Consider the following 22,672-nt stretch of genomic DNA (forward strand, 5'->3'; position numbering starts at 1 on the left):
CCACTGCCTTACATCTTTCATAAACCTTCAATAGGGACTTGAAAGTCCTTGAACACCCTTGAATATGGGCTGTCAAAACCTGTACGAACCTTGTATCCTTTTCACCCTAGAGCTGAACTAATGAACACTCTTTGTAATTCTCATGTATGAGAATGTACTTTGATGTGCAAAAAGACAACCTTTATTTGTGCAGGTGCCCATGCTGCAAGTTCAGTCGTAACCTCGTGGAGTGGGTGGGATCCAACTTCATGGAGAAAGTAAAGGCTGAAGAGCTGTGTTTGAGTATGCTTTGCTGGTGCTCATTCTGTATTTAGCCATTTCAAAAGATGTAAGAAGTGGCAGTAGTGACCTGATATCACTTGGCCCTTGGCTGCTCTTCCGTATCGACACTGGCTCTGCCCAAACTAGGCACCAAGTTCAAGGTATAGCTTTCAGACCATCTGTTTTTGGCTTCTCATGTGAGCCACTGTACACAGATAGATGAGTCTTTGTTCCTGCTTGGAGGTAGACTCCACACTTCTCTCCTGGCAGTCTAGCTCTCTCCTCTTTCTGTTATGTATTAGTATTCTTTTATTTATGAGAAGAACCTGAATACGAGGCATCGCTGAAGCCGACTTTTCGACAAGCGGACCTGTCTTCTTTAAGGTTGCAACTGCTTTCCTTAGCATGGTGTGGATATGCTTTTTACCCTCTCCTCCAACCCAAAAAATGAGGACGAAAGGGCAACTGCGAAAGTGGGGGTGGTTATGACGGAGAAAGAGGGGCCGGCAAGTCAAAAGGAAAGAGGAAAAAGGCAGTGAAAAAGAAAGGTGTGGGATGGGGTATTCGTGTTCAAGGATAGAAAGGAAAGTAATGGAATAGAATTACCTTATTAATGTCCTGCGAGGTGTGCACAAATGCCTTTAGGGCCTCCTCGTTGGGACTGAAAGGCCTAGCCTGACAGCCGCATCGCGGGCTTGCTGGATGGCCCATTTCTGGTTGCCTAGGCTTGAGCTACGCAAGACAGCGTCCCATCTTCCTGAAGTAGCATCGGGGTCAGCATCGTTATACATAGTGGTGCACTCCCAGAGCACGTGTCTAAGAGTAGCCGTGGTGAGTTTGCAGTGGTTGCATATATCATAAGGGTAGATTTCTGGGTATATGACGTACAGTATGTGCGGATTTGGGTAAGACTCCGATTGTAATAGCCTTAAAGTAAGTGCTTGAGGCCTGCTTAGCTTTGGGCTAGGTGGTGGGAAGATGCAACGCGAGATGTAGAAGTGCTTGGTGATTTCATTATAGGTGGATGGCACGTCTCTGTTTTGCATGGCCTCGAATCGGCCAGTATCTTGCGCGATCAATCAGTGTGCACGCAGTACTGTGAACATATTCATCGTAGTTGACGGGGCAGCCAGGGATCTGCCCAATGTGAACGGGAGCGTACGATGACTAAGTTCTGTTTTGGAGAATGCGTAAGGCCTGTGGGGCAATTCTGCGATTAGTGAAGGACCTGATTGCAGATCTAAAGTCAATAAAAATCACTTCCACATTGTCGGTGACTATAGTGAGCGAAATCGCAACCTGCTCGGCAACGAGCCGGTCCATGGTGTAAACCGAGGTACAGTTAGTTCATTCACCTTTGTGGTTAATAACAACTGCAGTGAATTTGAGATCGCTTCGATAAGAGGAGGCATCTATGAAACAGGCTTTGCTGTTGTGTCGGTAATCCCTGAGGATAGTGGCGTCCTGGGCCCTGCGTTTTGGGTAATTGTGTTCCAGATGAACATTTCTGGGCATTTGCATTGCCGTTATAAGCTCTCTCACACTTGGTGGAATTGCTACGTAGTCACTATAGTATGATTGTTCTGTGTAGCCAAGTTTCTTGAGGATATGTCTGCCCATCTCAGTGGAGGATAGGCGTGTGATCTGAGAGTGCTCCTGTGCCTCTGCAATCAGTCAGTCAGTTTTTATTATGACATAATAGGGATTACGAAGCATAAAATATACTGGCAATTTCTTCTGGGGTGTTGTGGATACCAAGCTGCAGTAGCCGATCCGTACTGGTGCTGCAGGGAATGCCAATGGCACTTGTGACTGCTTTTCTAATGAGTGCATTGCGTTTGTCTCTTTTATTCCTATACCAGTTGTGCATAGCAGCAATGTACAAGAAATGGCAGAGGACGAAGGAGTTTTTTTTTTTTTTTTTCGTTGCAACTTTGGCGAGTGTTTGTTTACTTGCAAGAAAAGGACGAAGGAGTGTGCCAGATGGATGAGGTTGTCTTGCTTCACTCCATTGTGTTTGTTGGGAGCTCTTTTGAGCAGGTGTATGGCGTTGTTGGTTTTGCTTACCAGCTTCTTGACAGTTACATTATTGGTGCCATTTTTCCTCAATTGTCATACACAGGACTAAATGCTTGACCTTGGGTATTTCTGCACCACAGCTGGTACGCAGGTTAATGCTCTGATGGGATTCCTGCCAATCACTGGGCTTTCAACCCCACCTGACAGTGCGGTAAAGGAACAGTTCAGACTTAGCAGGCGAGCATCTGAGCCCGGTGGGAAGGAGGTAGGACTCAATGGTATTGGCTGCAAGTTGCAACGCCTGTTCTATGTCCCCCTCGCAACTGCTGGTCGCCCAGATGGTGATGTCATCTGCGTATATGGTATGCTCAATGCAGTCTATTTTGTCCAGCTCCCTGGCCAGTCCATTCATAGCCATGTCTAACAGGGATATGGAAATGACTGAACCTTGGGGTGCCGCATGCACCTAGTTCTACCTCCTCGGAGGATAGGTCCCCTGCTTTCAGAATTGATAGGAAACATTTCACATAGTTATAGAAGTTGGTGCCCAGATTAAGGTTCGATATCGTTTCAAGTACGAATGAATGTGCAGTTTTGTCAATGGCTTTCTCCAAATCAAGGCAGGAGATGGCTTTCATACCGCAAGTGTTATTGTACAGGATTTGTAGCTTTATTACAATCGTGGTGCCTTGTGTTGAGAGCTTGGCTCTAATGCCGATCATACTGTGCGGAGTGTTACATGCTCCATGGCTTTGCCCAGGCGTGACGTTAGCGAGATAGAGCGTGGGTTGTCTGTACTAGGTGTTTAGCTGCGTTTCGGAAATAATGTGGTATGCGATGTCTTCCATTCAACAGGCATATTACCATTATTCCAGTTGTCATGGATTGTTTCAGTGATGTACCTGATTGAGGGGTCATCAAAATGGCGCAGGAGTTTGTAATGCCGTCAGGACCTGGGGCAGATCTCCCAAGGTCCTGCAGCGCTGTTCTGATTTCTTCTGTGCTGAATTCAGAGTCAAGCTTTGGGTTGAGAGAGCCTTTATAATCCGGGTGTGTTGCTACAGGTCCCGTAGGAAGATACCTGTGGATGAGGTTATCCACGATGGCTTCTTCTGAGGCATCCTTAATGGCCAAGTTTAGGATGCGTTTCAGGCGATGCCTCTGGTTGGACTTGCTACAGTTGCTGCCAAGGAGTTGGTTGAGGAGGTTCCAAAATTTGCCGTTACGCATCTGGTCATCTATGCAGTTGTAAACTTCATCCCATTACTGTTTGTTAAGGACTCTGCGGTGTTCCTGAATGTGTTTATTAATCTCGGATATCTTTTTACAAAGACTTCTATTCAGGCGCTGACTCATCCATCGAGCTACTTAGGATTGTGTAGATTCAATGAGATGGGCTAGTCTGCTGTCTATTCTCCTTACTGGGAGGTCTGTAATGATGGCCTTCGGCTAGCTGGAAGCATCTTTCTTCATTTGCTCTACCCATGCATCAAGCTCGGGGCAAATAGAAGAAGAGGAGTAGCCTCTGCGAAAAAGATCCCAGTCGGTCCAAGTAAATTCTTTTTCTTTTATGGAGTTGGGGTAAACTGGGAACCGTGTAATTAACAGGTAATGATCACTGCCTAAAGCCGTGGCCGAGTTTGTCCACATCGGATCCACCACGTTTTTGATGAACATTAAATCTGGTGCGGAGTCACTACAGGTTGAGGTGCCTATTTTGGTGGGGAAGGCCTTGTCAGTGACCAATGTTAGGTACAGGTCAAGTGTGCCCTGCCAGAGCTTGACTCCCATTCGAGTGTTGTGGTGATATTCTTGGCTGAGTGTGGGGAATTGAAGTCACCACCAATGAATAAACGGTTGCTGTTTGTCAAGTTCATTGCTTTAATCAGTATAGCCTTAAATCTTTGCCTGTGGTTATTAAGGTTGCTGTATAGGTTGAGGATGAAGATGCTTTGACCTAACTTGGAGTCCGGGAGTATCTCTACAAAGACATGCTCTGTGTTGCTGAGCGCCAGGCCATGTTCGGTATACAGTAGACTCTTGTTAAACGGAACCTGAAGGGGCCAGGAAAATGTGTTCTGTTTAAGAGGAGTTTCGTTTACTGAGAGAGGAGCAGGGGTGCAGAATCCAAGTACGAAACCAATCATGTTTAAAGGAGTACTGACATGAATTTAAAAATTTTACGGGTTGTTGCTCTAAATGAAAGCACGGGTGTCGAGAACCCTAAAAAGAGTGTCGTGGTGCCTGGGGATGCATTGCATATATTTTTAATACCGCTTCTTTCAACCAGCAGTTTCGGTTTCGGTTTCGAGAGGGCGGCTTCATAGTGACGTTCCAAGTCTGCCCGTGACGTCACGGGCAGGCTGCAACCCACGAAATATGCACCTGCTGTCCTTTGCTGTCAGTCGAACGTGGTTCATGATGAGTGAACTGTCGTCCAGTGCCTCCGACAGCAATTGCTGTGATTTAGGCTGCATACAGAATCCAGATTTCGCAAACCAAGTGAGCTGACTAGAAACGTCATAGGGCTCTCCATGCGGTGAAGCTGCCTTGCAGATGCTGGAAGATGAAAACTTTAAAATCAAACTTAAATATTTATACGTGTTTCCCGGATGCGGTGTGGGGAGAGCGTTAACACTACATGCCAAGGAAAACAAAAACGTCCGTTTTGCTGCACTTCAAAATCGTGTCAGTACTCCTTTAAGCAGCTGTTCCGTTTAAGAGATTTCCGTTTACTGAGAGTCTACTGTAGAATAATTTTTTGGAGACTAGTGTACATACACCTCTGCCTTCCGTTCGGGCGACAATTGGGTTGAAACCAGATAGGGAGATCGAGGGACTTGGTGTTTCTTGTAGGAGGACAATGTTAGGTTTCTCAGTTGAGTTTCTAATGTGTTGCTGTTGGGATGCCTGTGTGCTGGCTTAGCCCCTGAAGTTCCATTGCCATATGTAGAAGTTTCTAGCCGAGCGATCCATCATGAGCGTTGCTATCGTCTGTCTGCTGAGGGCCGCGGGTCGTCAGTATGGATTGCAGGGTACTGCTATTAGTCAGTGCATGCGATGTAGATGGCACGACAGCACCACTGGTGAACGCCGGTGCAACTATGTTATCTAACTCAAAAGATCGCAGTCGTTTTCTCTGACGAGGGATGCTTCTCGGTGAGGTGACTGACGATTAATCTCAGCTATCTCTAACAATAATTTCTGGATAGTTTTATGAGCGCATTTCCTCTTTTGAGGAGAGTGATTTCACTGCTACTCTCTGTGCTAACACTAGTGTACCGTGTTGCCGATTGGTGATTCTCTACCCTATTAGCTTGCTCTGGGAGTGACCCCGATACTATCTTGTGAGGACCCTTGACTCTGTCGGCCCACCTGAGAGGTCCAGCCTTCTTCCCGGGCCTGTGGACGTTTGCAGGTTGGCTCCATGATAGGGACCTGGATCTCCCTCTAGACCCTGGGCAACTTCTGGAGGTTGAGCAAGGACATCGTAGGCTTGGGTTCTGCGCTGTGTTTGGTGGCGGCTTGAAGCTTTGTTCGGTGCTTCGGTCTTCATGCTTGTCCATTTCTTCAGCAGCCCGCGCTCTGTACCAGCGTCGTCACCTTACGATGTAGGGTATCTGAAATCTCTGTTTACGGTCCTTGTCGGCTTTGGGGTGCTCGCCGCCACAGAGCTTGCCCCTTGGGGTGCACTGGTGGGACTTGTCTGGGTTGAGTATCCCACATCCATGGCAGATGGGATTGCCGTGGGTTTAGCCTGAGGACTCTACTTTCTTTTTTTCTTTTTTGAAGAGTGGCTTGTTGGGCGAGTTGGTTCAGCATCTTAGTATACTTTAGCATAAAAAACAGGGACAAAGAAAGGACCATATGAACTCAGCGCAAACTATCAACTGAGTTTTATTGAAAAACACACACATATACTCGTGCAAATATTCACGTGGTCAAAATCTAAACAGGAACAAACAAGATTTGATTTAGTGGCTGGCGCTCAAGAAATTCAATTCGGTGGCATGCAACATGATAAAGGGCCTCCCTACACGTGTCTCGCTAGATCTGTTAATAAGAAATGCTTCTTCGATTTCTCGTGCGACATTCTCTTTTAATCTTGAGAGCACTCTAGCATCTGACAGCAAGGGCGCGCAGCTGCACTCCCTACAATGTAACGACAGGTTCGAACAAGGTGGTCCCCTCAATGAAGCCTTCTGATCTAATAATCCGTTATTAAAACACCGGCCCGTCTGCCCGATGTAGCACTTCCCACATGGTAACAGTATATAATACACCTCTCCCTTGCCGCATTCAACCAATTTTTCGCGATGCTTGATATCACACCCATGATGCCACTTGCTCTGCCCCAACAACTTCATATCCACAGCCGCGCAAATCCGCCCAAGTTTGTCCTCAACCGAAAAAAACCACACCGCATCCAAACCTAGTGCCCACCTTTTTTAACTGTTGGGATACCCCATGAAGGTTCAGTATGCTTACAAAAGGTGCCACATCTTTACTTTTAACTTGATTTACACCCCTCGCTTCCATCTTCACCTTCTGCAAAATTCTTTCGCCTAGGACGGCTAAATGGTGCTCAGGGAACCATGACTGCTTGAGCTTCTCAACTTGTCTTGCAAAACTTTCATCCATGCGATGAGGGCAAAACTTCTTGAGCCATGCCTTCAGGCGGGACATCGCGACACCATTTTTCACAATTTTTGAGAGACCCGAACGGAAATCGATAATAGGCTTGACGCTGCGGGGGTCATGCATCCAGCATACATGACTTCCACCAAACATTAAACATAGATCTAAGAACTAAGAACTGTATACACCCATTGTTGGGAACCTCACAAGTAAACTTCAGCCCGTACCCCATTTCCTTGAACACCTTTAAAACATCTACCCTAGTGTTCACACACCGACAATCTCCAACAAAAACCATGTATAATCGTCCACGTACCTGAAAGTTTTCACCACAACAGATTCCAACGCACTCGCTATGCCACGGTCAATCACGCTGAGAAAAATCTCACTTAAGAATGCTGCAACACCCTATGCAAATCCCCGACCTCTGAGTAGATACGCACCCCTTCCAACAATAAATATATGGAAAGGAGTTCGAGGAATGCACATTTTGAAACCTCATACCTTTGATGGAACTCTTGTTCGTCATTATCTTGTACGCAATTCCTGACACACACCAGAAGTCAACGAATAGAACAGGTCTTCAACAGCCACGCTGAACCCTGACAGTACCTTCGGAGATCCTTCCATCAAAAATTGGGCTACCTCTTCTGAATCCTTCACTCGGAACTGGTCCACCACACACAGAGATGACAGGTGCTTCTGAAGAAATCCGGAAACCTTTCTTTATTGTTCTTTCTGTATGCACATTTTTTTCGCATTCATCTTGTCTTGAGCATGGGCACGATGCTTTTTCAGGGGAGGGCAGTGCCACGCCTGCTGCTCCTTCTCTTTTCATGTAACCTAACAGCAGTTACATGCGCAACCACTGCCTTGTGCGCACCATTCCAGAATGTCGAACATTCCCGATTATTGTAGATTGTTCCAGTAAGCTTGAGTGCACAATGCGAACAGTACGGCTTATTCTGCAACTAATGCAGCCACCAATAATAAGGCTGGAACCTTCATTGCAACATGTATAAATGTTGATGCGCCTTACGACTGATCAGATTACTCGATGGCCGACGACTGCCGTCGTGAATTGCTGACAGCGTGAATTGCTTGCACCTTCACTTTTCATTTTCCGGGCACATGTTTGCCGAATTAATAGTTCTGTATTTCCCCCATCTTGCACCATCATAATCACGTAGCAGTATGATGGACATAATCACTTCTGGTGCTTTTAACTATAACTTCATTTTGAAGGCGTTTGCAAGTCTTACATCTTGGAAGAGGACAAGGTATTATGTTGGCAGTAGAATGAGGGTTTACTTTTGCATGCACTAACATGACCCTAAAGTTTCTATTACGGTGATACACAACCTTTGGTACTCTGGGAAACTCTTTCACTCATTGCTAGCTAATATAGGATAATACTTGCGCAGGATATTGTTTATGTTTGGGAGTGCATTTGAGTATGTATTTTGTTATATATGCTAGCGGGTGGTTGGGCTGTGCTTTAGGGGCTCTTATAGCAAGTGCTGATTTTCTGTGTAGTTGACACACTTTGTTGTAGACCTTGTCTAGAGCGCTTTGCGGGTAATTTCTTTCAGCTAATGCTTCCTTTATATTGCTGTAGTGGTGAACATAGTCACCGTTGTCACCACAAATCTTTCTTATACGCTTTGCCTATCCTGCAAATATCCCTTGTTTGCAGTGTCGCGGGTGATGACTAGCGTAATCTTGGCTATCTTGGTTTTCTGCAGAGCGCCATCTTTTTCCTCTTTCAATGGATACATTGATGTCTAGGAAGTTAATTTCGCTAGAACAATGATGCATGGTAAATTGAGTACTAGGGTGAAACTTGCTAAAATGGTCAATGAATGTGTTTAGTGTGCTTATGCCATGTTCCCATATCATAAATATGTCATCTATATAATGTAAATAGGTGCAAGGTTTTGCCATAGATTGCAAAAGTTCTGTTTCTAACTGTTCTGGTTCTAAGAGCCTTGAAGAAGACAAGTCCGCATGTTGAAACATCGGCACCGGCAACATTTTGTGTTCACGAATTTTCATCTCTTCAAGCATCCACCTTCCCCTGAACTTCTGCATATTTTATTTGTGTTTCAGAGACCAAAGTGTGTATGCTCACTTCCCGAGTGTGAAAAGGGAAATGCACATCGGCATCAGTTAGAAATAGCATAAAAAGACGTGAAAAGTCAAAGGAAAATAAAAGTATGCAGAGGGAACAAGAGCTGTAAGGGTTCGCCATAAGACCTGTAAATAATTTAAAGTAGTACTGTGTATTCTTTGGGAGAGTGGTAAGCTGTCATCATACCTCTAGAACAGCCAAGAAAACAACGCAGCGCAGAATAGACCAGACGGACCAGCCATAAACTTAGTGCTGAACAATTGATCTGGTTGAGTGTTTTGTCACCCGCAAATCACCCGAAACGTCCGTGTTCTTCACCTTGACTTGGTCAGTGACCGCATCTACATCCTCAAATGTTTCCTTCCTATGCACACGAAACAATGTTAAAGAAAAAAAAGCTTTTGCAGAACAAGATCTCCTTTCTGTATTGCATACGACACCCGTCTTCGTGCAAGGGTCTTATTGTTTGCCTTTTCTAAAGTGTGTGCTTTATGCTTATTTCCTGCTCATTCCTGCCTGCAAGGGTTATGAAAGCATGAACTTGACTTCAAGGGACGAGGCAAAAAAGAAAGTACAATGGAAAGCACGGGCAAACACAACGGTTAAACATTATTAACCTTGCTGCAAGTAGACTTGGAAAGAAAGGACTGCAGCTGTTCTTTAGTTGACAAACATCATTATGATGGTATTTGTATTCTTCTGTAAATCTCAGCTTGGGGCAGCAGCAACACACAATTGGTGCCAGGGTGATTGTCTCTTCTTTGCTGTGCCATCATGCTGTCAGTTTCTGTAGTGTTTATAGCAAGTACTAAAGTACGATGAATGTTCTGTAAATATGTTGCTGCTACAGATGCTATGCTTTGAATTTGAGGCCTTGAAATGACCCTCCATTTGCAACTTTTACAGCAGAGCTGTGATGCTTGAGGTTTGCTGTGTGCCATAGATATAAAATTATTGACATCATGAACTGGCATGTGCTCTCTTTGTCCTCTTCTGCTTTGCTCCCAGAACATGTGTGCCGATTTGTCCGGCGTGGGATGCAACAACTCCGATGGGTGAGAGAACAAGTAGAGAGAAATTCTCGGCGAGGCGAGATTTGAACCCCCGTACCCACGATTCGAAGGCGAGCTTTGTAACCACTCGGCTACCCAGGCACTCTAGCAGAGCATAGCATAGGCTTGTATAGTATAGTGTAGCAAAGGGATGAGAAAGGAATTGAGGGTGAGGAAGATGGAAAGGAGGAGGGTAGAAAGCATAGCATAGAAAGAAAGACAAATGGAAACAAAGGGAAGAAACGTGGAAAGAGAATCAAAGAAAAAAAAGAATAATAAGTAGAGTGAGAAGGAGATAGAAAGAGGATGTGAGAACTAGAGAAAGAAAGAAATACATAAAAATAAACAGACAAAAAGGAAAAGGAGAGCAAGCATAGTGATGTACAATATAGTATGGCAAGGGGTGGGAAAGAGACAGGTGAAAGGGTAAAAGCCTAGCCAAGCCAGGACCAGCAGGTGCCCACCAGCTCTGCTGTAACCCAGCCTTGTGCGACTTTGTGCAAGCTGCAATTTTTTTTTTTCATAAAAAAGATTACCGTTTTTATGATGTATGTGCTGGTCTTTCTTGGAGGGACATGGTTTCAGTAATGTTACTTTGTCACTGTATAATCATACAAGCACTAACGATCTTGTCATGCTTTCTTTAGTTCTTCAGGTGTCAAATGATATTCTCTTATGTATGAGTGCATTTACATTATTATGTCTCACGGTAAACGGAACGATTATTTTATTGAGGTTGATGCTGGGACTGTTCGTACATTGTTGAAAATAACGTCGACATCCAGCCTTGAAGGATGCGTACACAAGAAGGAATTGCATGAACACGCACGCTGGGAACATAGAACAATGCTCAGCGAAGCACATAGACGTGCATATACGAAGCCGCCCAGGTTGTGTGCAATTACGTTCTCTTGTGTAAGCGTCCTTGAAGGCTGGGCGTTGTTCCTTCGAACAATTTTAGTTAAATTGTGTAAACTATGTTTATTGTAAAAAATAAAGCACTCTTCATAAGTGAAACATTATATGTCTCTGTGATATAATTTTGCTTTCGCGTGGTGCAACTACTAATTTAAAATCTAATTTAATTTAATTAAAGTAACCAGTTGATCACTTAACACCAGCATTGTGTTTGTGTTCTCCATAATACATTGAGCAGGGCTGTAACTAAGGGGGTGTTGAGGGGTACCACCATTTGCTAAAGTTAGCCGTTCTACACACAACCCCCCCCCCCCCCCCAAAAAAAAAAAAAAAATCCTGGGTACGGTCGTGACATTGAGGGCCAATATTTGTGGTTTACAGTAAGTTATGCCTATTTTTGTAGCGTGGTAGCTCGTAATGTTTTTATTGTCATAAGCACGTAAACGGATTTTTTAGTGAGTCGTATTTTTTCTTTTTGCTTTTGACAAGTGGATTAATGAAAAAAAAAAGGTTCGAGATCGAATTTTTGAACTTCGCGCCGAAATGCCAACTGCCATTGAGCATGACGTCGCAAATTTCAACGACATTTTCTCTCTCTTTTTCAACGGCCGGTTTCTGCCTATCAAAATATTTCGAGGCCTGAGCAAGGGTGAAAAAGTTAGACCAAGTTCTCTCTGTTCCACACCTTGATTTCAGCCAAATGGCCAAGGAGCATTTTACACAGTAAGAAATTTGTCCCCATCGAGAAAAAGTCCTCTTTTTTAGGAATTTATGGTTGGCCTCCGCTAACGAACCGATCAAAAGCGTTCAAAAATCCCGATTTCGGTTTCGGTTTCCTGTGCGTAGCGCCACCTGCTTCCTGCGGCAAGTGCATGGCGGCTTCCTGTTTACATTTTTGAACTCCGCATGCTTTCAACTTCCAAGCTTGACGCTGTTGTTCATGACATTGTGAAAAATATATGGATATATATGGGTGGTGATGATATTTAGCATCATCCGGAAAGTCAAGCATCGATATTTGGTCTACAATTTGCCTACTGGTCATCAAAGGTAAGCAAAACGCCACAGCATCCTGCACGGTCTTACGCGGCCCGCGTAGAAAGGCGAATATGTTTTGCTTTCACGGCTACCGCTGTCCTCGCATGTAGGAATGGCACGTGAGCTGCGCAAACACGGACCTGAGAGAACCAGACGACGCGTCGTCTTTACTGTTCTCGTTCGACGAATTTCCTCATTTCGCGATCGATTCATACGAACTAGCGCAGCTTCCTGTCGTTCGTTGTCTCTATGTTCACTTTTCGCTGGATTCTGATCGCATTCGTTCGTCCTCATCGTCAGTTGCACAGCGCATAGCATATTGCTTGGTTCGTGCAGGAAGAGCACAGCTTCTGGCTTAATGACCCGCCATCAGATGGGCCCGTGATAGCATAAACTGCCTAAAAATGGCGTTGACATGTGTTCTGCACCGCAAGAAGCCATTGAGAATCGTGCCACTGCAGAGACCTCTCGGCGTCCCACCGTCTGCTGTCGCTACTGTACTGGCGTCAACCATTGCTGTATTCTTCTCGGTGCACCCATGACAGAGACCAACTTCTGTTTGCTCAGCACAAGTGCGCAGTTACGACCATGCGGACAGCAGCTGTAGCCGGCGATCTCGAGCGGACATGAACGCGGTGGTTTGAAAAACACAGACGTACATTTAATTTGCTTTATTTTTACCGGTGCATAAATTAGCACGTACGCGTGCACAACCAAAAACCCCGCGAAATAGGGTGGCCTTTACTCATTTATTCACAGTGACACCACAATGGAAGCCAATCAGATTGTTTTCACGAATGAAATTGTCCGCCAAGCGAATATTTAGAGCCTTTAGACAACCTGTAATCACAAGGACCAGGCAAAAATGCATTTGTGCAGAACCGTCTATCTGCTCTATTATTTCTTTTATAAGTTATATAGAAAAATATGGATTTTCTATGGTCTTGGAGATGTTAGCCTGGTTTATCGGCCTGGCACTGAAGGTACTGGGTGATTACCATGGTATATACATTGATCAACATATGCACAAATGTGCAGTTATGTATACCACCTATCATGATAGTCTAGTGGTCATGGTGCTCAACAGCGGACTCAGAGGTTGCAGGGTCGAATTGGCCGTGACGGCCACATTTTGATGAATGAAAAATGCGAGAGACCTGTGTACTTAGATTTAGGTGCACATTAAATAACACTATAATAATTGTTGGGGTTTTACGTCCCAAAACCACAATATGATTATAAGGGACGTCGTAATTAAGAGATCCAGAAATTTTGACCACCTGATGTTCTTTAACGTGCACCTAATCTAAGTACCCAGGCCTCTAGCATTTCGCCTTCATCGAAATGTGGCCGCCGCAACCAGGATTCCATCCTGCGACCCTCAGGTCCGCAGTCGAACACCATAACCACTAGGCTGCCGTGGCAGGACGTACGTTAAAGAACACCAGATGATCAACATCTCCGGAGCCCTCATAATCACAGTCTGAGTCTTTATTTCAGACATGCATACAAAAAAATACATGACTGAGGAGGAGGGAAAAAAAGCCGCACAGTCGCGGCTTGACGTTCGCTTTCCCCCGTAAACATCGGTACTGCGGTATGCACGAAAACAGAAATAGCACAGGCTAATGTTATAGCAGAAAAAACACGGTGCACAATAAAATGCGTAATACTACAAATACATTATATCTCCAGATATACTCAAATAAAGTTGCGTACACAAAATATAATTAAGGTGGTGGGTAAATGCACACATTAACGGAATAAGTTTCGAAGAGAGTTAAAGGAATGTTCGCGTATCGAGGTGTGAGAAAATCCAAACTTGTTAAGCAAAAAAGGCAGGGCTTGAAAGCCGTAGTTAGTACATGGGTGAGGCACAGACCAGTACTCGTGGTGCCTTGTAAGGTAGTAAAGAATGTTGGTGTGGAGGCTAGCGACTTCACATAAGAACAATATGCCGTGTTCAATCTGTGATTTGTAGAGCTGTAAAAGACGATGATGGTACTATTGCACTCAGTATGAGCTACATCACGCGAGCACGTGGCCGAATGCTCTGCAAGGTTGTACAGTGGCGCCGATTATGGCATATGTTCGAGTTATCAGGAGAGAGTTTGGCTGTCCCGGCGAGCGCGCATCCCCTCCACTTGCTTTCACACTCGCCCTCGTTTTGCCCTGAGGTGATATCAGCTTCGAAAATGATAACTTCGAGGGTGAAAGCAAGCAAGGATGGGGGCCATGCGTGCTCGCACGAGCAGCCAAACTCTCTCCCGATAACTCGAAAGTACGCTGTGATCGGCGCCGCTGTACAAGCTTGCAGAGCACTCGGCCGCGCAATAGTACATGTTGGTTAAAGGGGTACTGACACCTTTTTTCGAAGGCGAATTTACTCTGCTATACAAATCTCCTGTATGCATAGATGGCTCTGAGCAAGTGTGAAGCTCAGCAAATGCCGATAAGGTATTTTAATTTGATATTAAAGTTAATTTTTCCATGGCGCACCTACTGACATCGACATTAGCTTGACATCAGGCTACAGCACAAATTCCGGTGACTTCACGCAGCAGTCTGGCTAGTTGTGATGACGTTAGGTACCAAAACTTCCAAGATGGCCGCTTGTGCGTCACCAATGGAGCCATGGTGCGGAGCGACCGTGGAAACGTCACTATATATTGTGCAAGCATGTGACAAGAAGCTCATACTGTGTTGTGACGTCAGGGTACAGTACGAACTGAAACTAGCTTTTAAAAACATACTGTAATTACTTTTTCAGGGCGCACTCGCGCTTAGCACCACCTCTTCTAGGCTCTTGAGGGCTTGACCCTTCATTTGACGCCAAAAAAACGACAACTGAAAATATTCGTGTCAGTACCCCTTTAAGTGCATGATATGATAGGTGGTAAACAGTGGTTCAGAGTGCATTCTGTAAGGCACGTCAGCAATCGCTCTAAGCGCATTTTTCTGCATTGAAATTAGTTTACTAATATTTGTTTTTGTTGAACTTCCCCATACCAATATGCAGTATTTTAACAGTGATTCAAACAGCCTTTTTCTGGCAATAGATGCTGGAATTTTTTCAAAACGCCAACTACACGTGCAAGCTTACTTTGAAGATGTTCTGTGTGACTATCCCATAGCATGAATTCACTAAAGTAGACTCCAAGCATTCTGTGTTAGTAATTTCTATGGCATTCCCTCCTAAGGTAAGTGTGGCTCTGACAGAAATAGCTTGATTTTTTGCTCTGAAAAATGTTGCTTTAGTTTTATTGGAGTTAATAAGAAGGTAATTTTTAAAAGACCAAGTATGTAACTTATTTAGGACGATATTGGCCCTATTTACTAAATCATCTGCATTTGAACCCGATAAAAATAAGCTCGTGTCCATCTGCGTACATAATATATTGGACACTAGTGTCTATTTCTATCAAATCATTAGTATAAATAATGAACAGCAAAGGACCAAGCAGGCTACCCTGAGGAACACCATGTTCTACTTTATTACAGGACAAGTGGTGGTTGTCGATAGGCACATACTGAGTACGATTACGCAAATACCTCGATATTAAATCCAAAGAAATACCTCAGACACCATAAGCTAGAAGTTTTAAAAAGAAGGGTTTTATGATTAATTCTATCGAATGCTTTTGAAAAATCTATAAATATCCCTAAAGTAATTAGTTTCATTTCTATATTAGGAAGAATAAGTTCTTTTTATTTGAGCAACGCAACTTCCATAGATGATCTTTCCCTGAACCCAAACTGTGTACTGGTTATTAGCCCATATTTTTCGAAAAATTTTGAAATACACACATAAATAACTCGCTCTAATCCCTTGGAAAAAATTGGTAGAATGGATATGGGCCTATAATTACCGAGGATTTCTTTAGCACCTCCCTTATGGAGAATAATCACTTTCACCTTTTTCATTTCTGATGGAAATGTACCAGTGCTGAGGGACAAGTTATAAATATCAGTTAGGAAGGGACAAATGACATCAAGGACATGTAACACAGGTCTCATTGTCAGACCAAAAGCGTCCGCGCATTTTCTGATTTTCATACGTCTGAAAGCGGCTAATGCTTCATCGCTATCGCACTCGATAAGTGCCATGGTGTCCTGTGCTCGGTTTTTCATGTAATCGAGAGTGCTAGGGTCCTGCTCACTTTGAACAAGGGATGCAAAGTAGTCGTTGAACTTGTCAGTTAGGTCTTTCCCAACATAGCTGATACTATCAATTGTAAAAGAAGCAGGTGAGCACGTTCGTTCAGATTTTAGCAACATGTTTAATCTATTCCAGAGAATCTTTTGATCACTAATGCCTGAAAATAAGCGAATGTGATACCCTTTTTTAGATTTTCTTAATGTGCCATTCAAATTATTGCGAAATTTTTTAAAAGCTACGAAATCGGGGTGTTCGCAACTGTGTAAAAACTTCTGATATAAGTTGTTTTTCTTTGAAATCATTTTAAGGATGCGAGACGTCATCCAAGGCTTACGGGCCTTCTTTGGTTTTTTCGTAACCCTGTATGGGAATGCCTTGCTGTAAAACATTGTGAAGTGTTTTAAAAAAAAGTTAAATGCCTCATCTGCAGTCATGTGGCTGTACAGTGGCGTCCAATCAAAATTTAATATCATGCAACGAAATTCTTCTAATGAGCTGACGTTAATATTTTGTGTCCGAAATAATGGGTCATGAGTAATTTTGTTAGAAACCAAAGAGACGTTGCTCAACAGAAACACGGGGAGGTGCTCTGTTAATAATCCCTGCAGAAACACATTCAGTAGATTCATTAGTGATTATCAAGTCAAGTGCAGTTGCAGACGACGAGGTAACACGGGTCGGTACAGTGATAACATTTCGGAGAAGATAAGACTCAATCAGAAGCAACAACTGTGTGCGTCCTGGAGAATTCTCAAGAATATTAATATTCAGATCACCACCAAGGAAAATAGTATATTGGCACTGACACGCAAATTCAAAAACACTTTCAATATAAGCAAAGAAATCTTCAATGCGACCACACGGGGGCAAACAAAGAAAAGTATTTTTCCAGAAAGCACAGACAGAACTTCATAATCAGGTATAACAGCGCATAAATGTTCAATCCTATCCGAATGCATGTGCTTTAGCAACAGCAAACATATACCTCCACCACGTTTACCAACGCGATGCAAATAAAAAGAATCATAGTTTTCAAGAGCGAAAGAATCATTCTCTAACATCCAAGTTTTGGTCAACATTATTGCATTAAATTTGAAACTGAATTCGCAAAGAAACATTTCTAAAAGATCTTCTTTACCGCGGATCGATTGAATGTTAATGTGCAGCACTGATAATGTAGATTTAGTAACAAGTTTGCCAATGTTATTAGGGGAAACATACGGGGAATCCATCGTGGATTAGGTAGTGTACAAATGGAATTATAGCATTACACGGCTAGTCGCGTCGTTACACAGCCAGTCGCGTCAAATCCTCTGCACGTTGGATAACATGAGCCCGTTCCCCGTCAGCTTTCCGCATATAAATTTGCCATCGTGGTGCCATGCATATTTAAAGTCATTGCGATCTGCCCATTGCTTCGCAGACTGCAGCAAAATCCAGTTGTGTTGTGTCATGTTCTCGGTGATTGACACATCGCGGTTTTGGGGCTCAACACCCCAATTATTATTATACACAGGCGTTATTCTTAATGCTTCGTTGAGGCCTGTCGTCCTTAGGAACACCAGCAGCGTTTTCGTATTGCATAGCACACGTGTGGTACTTTGCCACAGGCTAGGAATCGCCTCAGCTTGAAGCCTGGCCGATGTTGCAAACACTGTGCTTCCTTAGATTCAGTTGCTCTAGCTGTAGCAGTGGCAATCATGAAGCATGTGTTTCAGATCTTCCCGAGAATCGCATGTAGATGTGAATCTCGGGAATACCTGAATGCGCGTATCGTGCCTGCTTTATCCTAGTGGTGTATAAAAGCTACAAGATAGGTCTATGTTGTGCAGTGGTCCGTACTGGCTGTCTATGTCACCCTATAAAGATCACTGCAGATGCCAAGCAGATCGCTAAGTTGCCGCATTCTTTCAGAAAGGCATAGCAATTGTCTCTGCCATAGTGTCAAATGCTCCTCTGGCAGCAGAATCATCATTAAAGGGACATTAAAGTGAAACAGTGAATCGGTTTATTTATATTGATAAATTGTACTCTGAGGACTCTAATGTCGTTAATTTCACCATCATAGGTTGATTAAGAGAGGAGAAAATAAAGGTCAAAGTTTCATTTTTAAATTTTGTTCCGAAATCTCCGCATGTGACGTCACGAATTTCAAATTGTATTTTTCATATTTTGGCGACATTGGCACAACGAAATTTCCTGAAACTTGGTATATTAAGTCTGTGTCCCTCTTAGAGGACACTGTGCTTCATATTTACTGATTAGAAACCACGTAGGACCTAGTAGACGCCGCCAAAATCTATCAAGTCAAGCCGAATGGTACGGGAATTTCTAGGTGGCGTCGCCATCTTCATTTGCTCTTTTCACATTTCCTTGTTTACAAAGCGTCTTCTTGCGGGAAGCATGGTCATTTTGGAATTGTGAAAGAGTAATTTACTAATATGAGAAAAACTGTTTGTCTCTTTAGTATCCCCCTTGCATACTGCAACAAGCTGGGGACCACTGAAGTACAACGCTGTAGTGAAGATTTTTAGCATTATTGCCTAGGCACCTATGTCGAGGACTACTTGTTCTTGTGTGCACGACAACTTCCTAGAGTGCAGTGCTGCTCATGAATCTGACAATATCACCCCAGATTTGGGTCTCGGATCTATTATACAAGTGTGCTGCACCATGTAATCACGTCTGTTCATCATGTGTCTTAATACATTAAATGCAGACCATGTCCCGCATTCATCAAGGCAGGCAATAAAAAAGCACAAAGGTTGGAGGTTTAGGTAAGGACTAATCATATTATTCGTACAACATTAAAGGGGTACCCAAATGCCTTCCCCATGGCTACTGATGTGTAAAGGCTCATTCACACCTGCAACTAGCACCAGTCACGCAACAATTTGCAAATGGCAACCAAAAACGACTCTAGGTAATCAATGTTTACATCTGCGTGCGACTTATACCTATTGCCACACAGAATTCACGTCTGCTTGCATTGCCATTGCCCATTAAAATAAGCTGACATTCTGTTCCTGCACATCTGATCGGCTCAGAAGTTTGCAACTGCACTGAAAAATTGAGCATCGAGCGACTGAGTCAAAGCAGACGCTTGGCGACCAAAGCAGCCATTTGTTTGTGACTAACTTGGTCGCACAACCGTTGTTAGTTGCACGTGTAAATGAGTGTTAACATAGCAGGCCATATTTTCACATTGCCGAATTGACCCATGTGCATTATCAATTTCTTTCTGGCAGTCCTTTTTACCTGGCTAACCACTGTCTTAGCATGATAACTTGACATGGTATGTGTCTCCATGCATTGGAACTTTCTTTAATATTGTTGCCAACTCCATGGAGAAGTAGCCTTGCTTAAAACATTCAAGTTCATGAGCATCCGTGAATAGTGCTGTACGTTCTCAAATGTTGAAAAATGCTAGCGATTGTGCTGAATTGTGTGGCAAGTCCTGCATAAATATTTGACACATTTGCCCTGTAGATTATAATGAAATTGTTGTGTTCTCTGCTATTGCTGTGGTCTGGTGTGTGCTCTTGTAGCTGTGTAGGAATCGCATGCGATGCAAGAATGGTGGAAACACGAGGTCGGCTAGTGATGGTACATGTTTGCACATAAGGTTCCTAAGTCACATCACATTCTCTCTTTTTTTTTTTTTTTGGCCTGGAAATAAGTCTCCACAAGCCTATGTCAAGGCTGTCCGCAACTTCCCACTATTCAATGACTTAGTCAATGAATCAATTCCTGGACCCAACCTCATAGCCTTCCAGTGTGGAGCTCCTTATACTATTCAGTGAGCATCTGCAGAACACTAATAGCCTATCTAATGAAATTAACTGGTCATCAGAAGCCTAGGCCACCTACTGATAATTGTCTATTTCACATGTAAAAAGAACAATTATTACATCCAGTCACAATTATCAATCGTTTCGCATCTACAGGTGTGACCTAAAGCCCCTCCATGCGCTTTCCGCCGGCTAGGTTATGTAGTGCCAACTCATCCTCCCCCTCTCCCTTTACATCGGTACCCCACCCAGCAGGAAGCCGAAGTGCTGCCATTATGTTTCTGCTGCTTTTCCGGTTGGTGCACCCACCCCATGCCCGCCCATGCCCTCGCAACGCAGAAACACCGAGCAAAAACTCACTCGGCGGCACGCAGTTCTGAGACGAACCACAAAACAACACTTGCGAAACTGAGAAGGAAATTGTATTTGCTTTCTCGCGTGTGCACATTCGCGTGCAGAAACAAGATGGAAGGAAAAAGCAGAAAGAAGTGGCTCAAGAACTTCCTTCCGGGAGCTCCGAAACCAGAAATGGGCGGCGGCAACGAAACAATGGATAGTGCTATTTAAAAAAAAACGGCAGCAAACGCGATGGAGGGGCTTTAGTGTGACCTAGTTGGTTTGGTATCGTGCTTTCACTCCAAGATGGTACATTTGAAATGCAAGACAGCAAAATTAAGCAATTGGGTATTGATTTATTTCTAGAAGCGATCGAAACAGTACCACACAAAAAACCATTTAAAAGCAACATTCCATGGAAAGCAACTTCCAACTTGCTTAAAAAAAGATTTTAATGTGCTCACATGTTCGCAATCATCGACAAGAAGCTTCAGAAAGAAATTCCACACACTTCCGAAGGCGCAGTGTCATGCTCCTGGTGTGACATATCTGTAATTACTGCTGACGCATGTATAACAGCCAAATCCAAATTCTACTCCTGGATACCGGCTATTTAGATGTTAATTGCAATGTAGCTTTGGAGTACTTGGTGACATTAATGCACTGACTGGAAATTGTTAAGAGTAGGCTCGACCATACAATCAGTAGCAAACAACTGCATTTTTCTCAGTTCTGCTGTGGACTTGCCTTTTTTAGAAAGAAAATGCCACATATGATCCATGCCATGTGCAGTATGAGGGTTCTTGCTTTCATGTGATCACACACTTGAATAGATGGGCATTCCTTATATAGCTGAACCCCTTTATAAGAAACACACACCTGGGAATAGTTGTTATTTCTCATATAAGGTGTCTCTTATAAGCAGGGTACAATGTTCTCATTTTCTGATCAACCCCTATTTTGATGTTGGGCACAGTGGTGTCTTTTACAAAGGGGTTCAAGTGTAATCGCCAAAACTGATGATCATCATGTGCATCGTATTTGGGAACTCCAAATTAATTTTGACAACATGGTATCACATGGACCACATGGTTCGTCAACGTGCACCTAAATCGAAGTGCACGGGTGTTGTTGCAACCTCACGCTTAGCAGCATGACACCTTATCTTCCAAGCTACCAAGGGGCATGACATAATTGAGTGACACTTGTTGGTGGGCTAGTCATTTTGTACTGCTTAAACAAACCACAATACAATCGTGATTTAGAGAATAAAAAAAAGGAATCGGGAGGGGAACAAGCAATGAGAGTGCTTCTCTTTCTCTAGCTTGTTCTCCTCCGAACTCTTTCTTTTTTTAAGTGCTAAGTCACCATAGTATTACGGTCTGTTTAGACAGTGATGATTGACTAACATGTAAACGCACACATAAACAGTAGAGGAATGAGCAATGATGATCGAGTAAAATGAGGAGACTGTTGATATGCAGGCTGCTGGAAAAATTGCTTTCACTGGTGGATCTGATGATGGTCCTCATTTCTGTGGCTGGCACATGAAGAGTAAGGTTGTGTACTGTTCTATCTACCACAGCTGAACAAGCTTGCACCAGAGCGCGTGCATGGTCATTTTTACATGAAAGTGTCTGTTCACCTTTCCAGCTTGCAGATATTGAACAGCTGATGGTGCGACAAGAATCCCAGTATCTTCCTTGCTGTACATTTTGAAACAATTCTTGAACATACAATTTCCGTCGTGAAGTGGTACATCCTTTGGTCATCCTACTGTGTTGCTCCTGAAATGCCAATAAAGATTACAATGTAGAAAATTTGCTTTGTTTTTTTTTTTTATTTGAAGACATCATTCAAAGTGCATGTCCAGGCTCTAAAATTCATATTGACCGAGCATACTTACTGAACCAAGGTGCCCAAGACCAATTAAGAACTTACAATTTAAAGCCATAATCAGAAGAAGCATTCTAAAAAACTTGGAGGATGCTTGAGTTATGCCTTCAAGAGAACGCGATAGCGTAATCGAGGCCCGTGCGCATTGCCTTCAACCATGCCGCAAGGAAAGGATTGTCTGTGCGGGTAACATTGGCCGTTTCAAACTATGCTAGAATGCCTACTTTGCAAGTACAGTTGCGAAGTGCCCACTACGCCATAATTCTTCCTTTTGCAAATCAGCAAAGTACCCACTGTGTACATATGGAGATGTGCGTAAGGTGCCACACACACCTGCCCAACTGCACACTTTGTAATGGGTGGGAAGTTTTAGACCACCACTGCACCATTCTCATGTTTTGACACCAGGTGCGATTCTATGATTCCGTCACGC

General features: G+C 43.6%; 1 long non-coding RNA gene across 1 annotated transcript; it reads left to right on the forward strand.

Annotated features, from left to right (window-relative positions):
• Positions 1-14,604: 14,604 nt before the first annotated feature.
• Positions 14,605-21,897, forward strand: LOC119372447 (uncharacterized). The gene is made up of 3 exons (XR_005179528.2): positions 14,605-15,257; positions 18,936-18,993; positions 21,828-21,897. It is a non-coding gene; the product is annotated as an uncharacterized LOC119372447 (long non-coding RNA).
• Positions 21,898-22,672: the final 775 nt, after the last annotated feature.

This window comes from Rhipicephalus sanguineus, chromosome 10 (genome assembly GCF_013339695.2).
Source record: "Rhipicephalus sanguineus isolate Rsan-2018 chromosome 10, BIME_Rsan_1.4, whole genome shotgun sequence".
NCBI lineage: Eukaryota > Metazoa > Arthropoda > Arachnida > Ixodida > Ixodidae > Rhipicephalus > Rhipicephalus sanguineus.